Genomic DNA, 3,127 nt, shown 5'->3' with positions numbered 1-3,127 from the left:
TAGTAAAATACTATCACAAAATGAGGAGTTTGCTAAGTTTAAAAAAGAAATGAGACTGGAAGCTTCCAGGGCGAGTAAGATTGAAGCTGAAAATGCACAAATGAAAATGAAAATCAAGGTAACCAGCGTGAGAATACTTATTTTAGCTACCCATCCATGCTTCATTATCTAACAATGTGTCAAAAAACAGGAACTCCGACAGCTAGTGCAGCTTCTTATTCAGCCTACTCCTACAACAGCACATGTTCAGCCACTTATGCCTACATCTGCAAAAGTTCAGCCACCTATGCCTACATCTGCAAAAGTTCAGCCACCTATGCCTACATCTGCAAAAGTTCAGCCACCTATGCCTACATCTACAAATGCTCAGCCATCTTCTATGACTACATCTTCACATCTGCAGGTATTACATCTACACAAGTTCAGTTATCACTAGTTCATGTCTGGTGCTATAATAGATACTTTGGAATTTAACAAAAAAATACCAATTGCAGGAATCACACCGCAAACGTTTCCAACAGACATTGGCAAGAATAAATGATGAAGCACCCACTGCAAGAAATGGTAGGACGGAAAACATCATGCAACAGAAAGGCGGCCCCTCTACAAATAATGAACCAGGGAAGCATATTATCGGCAACCCCTCTACACATATCAAACCAAGACAGCCCATTATCGACAATGATTACAATTTGAAACAAATTGACACAGACGCTGCCATCTTCTTAGTATCAAGTTACGACCACGCTACGGTTGTACACATAGATGGCCATGTTCTTACAGCAGAACAGCTACGCCAAAATGTCATAGGGGGCTTTATAGTAGATGAGGTAACATCATTTCAGATCCATGTCGTCAGTACAAACATGCACACACCTACTATGTACTAACTCAACCTTTTGCAGGTCATAAATGCCTTTGTTCATATCAGCAATGTGGAGAATGAGTCGGCATCATATATAACAACGTTCCAAGCCCATAAGTTGGCAACAAATAATCTGGGTCCTGACGAACGCTCGACATTCAGGAAGATAATTGCCGAAAAATGTGAAGGAAGGCATTTGGTACGTATAACTGATTTTGTTTTGACACTTTGGCTTGGTTGTTATCTCGTGTTGTACTATGAATCTTGGAAATCTTGCCAGTTTGGATTATAGCCATACACTCAATAGTTTTCAATTATTTTTCCTAGGTTTTTGTGCCAATGCATATCAACAACAACCACTGGGCTCTCCTAGTGTTGAATTATATAAAGATAGAGGTACAAATACTTAACTCTATACCAGGAATGCGAGACAGAGACCTAGAGAAGACATTGGTAAGTACAGATCCTCTGTGTAACTACAAATACCGGTTGATCAAACTTAACATGTATCTCGCCATCCACTAGGTGGAAGGCATACAGACATGCATCGAGTATTCAGTCAAGAGAGACTTGGTTATATTTGAAAAACCAATTAACTTGCGCGACTGGGATATAGTTCCCTATGATAACATACCGCACCAAACCGACAGGTACTCTTTTTCCTTTGCTGTATTAATGTTGTACTCCAATTACTTATGTTTATGTTCCGTTGCAGTATTTCGTGTGGGGCGTATGTAATAAAATATATAATGGCATGGGACGGAGATCAAATGGCTCATGATTTCACACCGGTGAGTCTTAGAATTATTGTCACTTGCAAATTGGTACATACTGAAACAAAAACTGCTACATGACATGCACTACTTTCGCTTGTACAGAAGGAAATGAAAAGTTTTAGATTCAGAATATGCACGAGGTTGCTCCATTCTGAGCGCAACCTGGAATACTTACCCTCAAACGAAAAACCTATCTCGGTCTGTGCTTTTACTACATTTTAAATTATTTCAGTTGCAACAAATTGTTCCAGACTGTCGGGTCTATCTAACATTTTTTTTGGTGGATGATACTTAGAAGGAAGACTACTTTGCAAAATATCCGGAGGAACGAGGGGGGCACGAACGGAATGAAGATGCAGACGATGTGCAGACACTGTCGCCATCAACGGGAACTCCAACAATCGCTGCGGCTAGCATGAAAGAAAGCAATGGAAGGAAAGGAGGGGAAGCAAATAAAGCATCAGCAGAAGGGAAAGAAAAGACAGCATCAGGAACTGAAGATAAGAAAAGAGGACGGGGACGATCGTGAACGAAAGGAGTTGAAGGAAATACAGCAGCAGCTGAAAGTAAGAAAAGAGGACGAGGAAGACCGCGAAAGAATGTCGAAACTCCTGTTCTCACTTTGGAGAGCACCGAATCTTTGAATAAACAAGTGCGACGCGCAGGGCGATTCAATGGTAGCCCTTGGAGGGAATAATTGTATAGCAGGAACCACATAGTGGATACACAAAGAGAGGCCACTTTCAGTGATGGTACCTAGCTACTGACACCAGATTTCATGCAACTATTCCTATCCTATCTACTGTAACTAAAATTAAGTTGAAGGCCATACGCTGAATGGTATTTTCTTGCAGGTGCTTCACTTGGTCACTGGTATATAGAGCAACCAATAGTTTCTCAGTATGCATCTCCTTTAAACAAATGTAAATATCCTCACCTAAAAAACTTTGACTAAAAACCGTAACTAGCCTAAAACCTTGTGTGACAAAGCCAGTCAACTACAAAGGGAGACAATGGCACAGATTTGAGGATCCAAGGGCAGATTTAGTTATACCTGTATTACTGTCTTGGAGCCAACATACGCTTCGATCTTTTTCCAGTCATGGTCAAAGTTGTTACATGAAAACAAGGAAGGATTAATATGTAAGAAAGCTGCTCCAGATGTGTGACACGAGGCATTCTACAAGTATGAAATGTCCATAAACTGCTAAAGCATATGTTTAGGTGACAAGCCATGTATGCGACCAGGATCCATAATAATGGATTACATACATGTGACTAAAATCCTAACGGCTATTAGATCTACCATTTGAGGTGAAGCAGAGGAAAGCACAGGATCCTAATGGCACAGATTTGAGGCCCTTAGATCTACCATTTGACCAACGACTGGCCACTAAAGCACAGGAAGACGCTACCGTGAGCACAATTCGCAGATTAACAAACCCAACTAGTGAACCAAACTCCAACGATCGAGAGGAAGGAAGAG

The 3,127-nt window shown here is 40.9% G+C and overlaps 1 long non-coding RNA gene across 1 annotated transcript; it reads left to right on the top strand.

Annotated features, from left to right (window-relative positions):
• Positions 1 to 263: 263 nt before the first annotated feature.
• Positions 264 to 1,320, top strand: LOC136539213 (uncharacterized). The gene is made up of 3 exons (XR_010779608.1): positions 264 to 403; positions 495 to 1,064; positions 1,193 to 1,320. It is a non-coding gene; the product is annotated as an uncharacterized lncRNA (long non-coding RNA).
• The last annotated feature ends 1,807 nt before the right edge of the window (positions 1,321 to 3,127 follow it).

The sequence above is a fragment of the Miscanthus floridulus genome, chromosome 2, assembly GCF_019320115.1.
Source record: "Miscanthus floridulus cultivar M001 chromosome 2, ASM1932011v1, whole genome shotgun sequence".
Taxonomy (NCBI): domain Eukaryota; kingdom Viridiplantae; phylum Streptophyta; class Magnoliopsida; order Poales; family Poaceae; genus Miscanthus; species Miscanthus floridulus.
The sequence above is the reverse complement of the archived record's forward strand: the minus strand, read 5'-3'. Positions and strand labels throughout refer to the sequence as shown.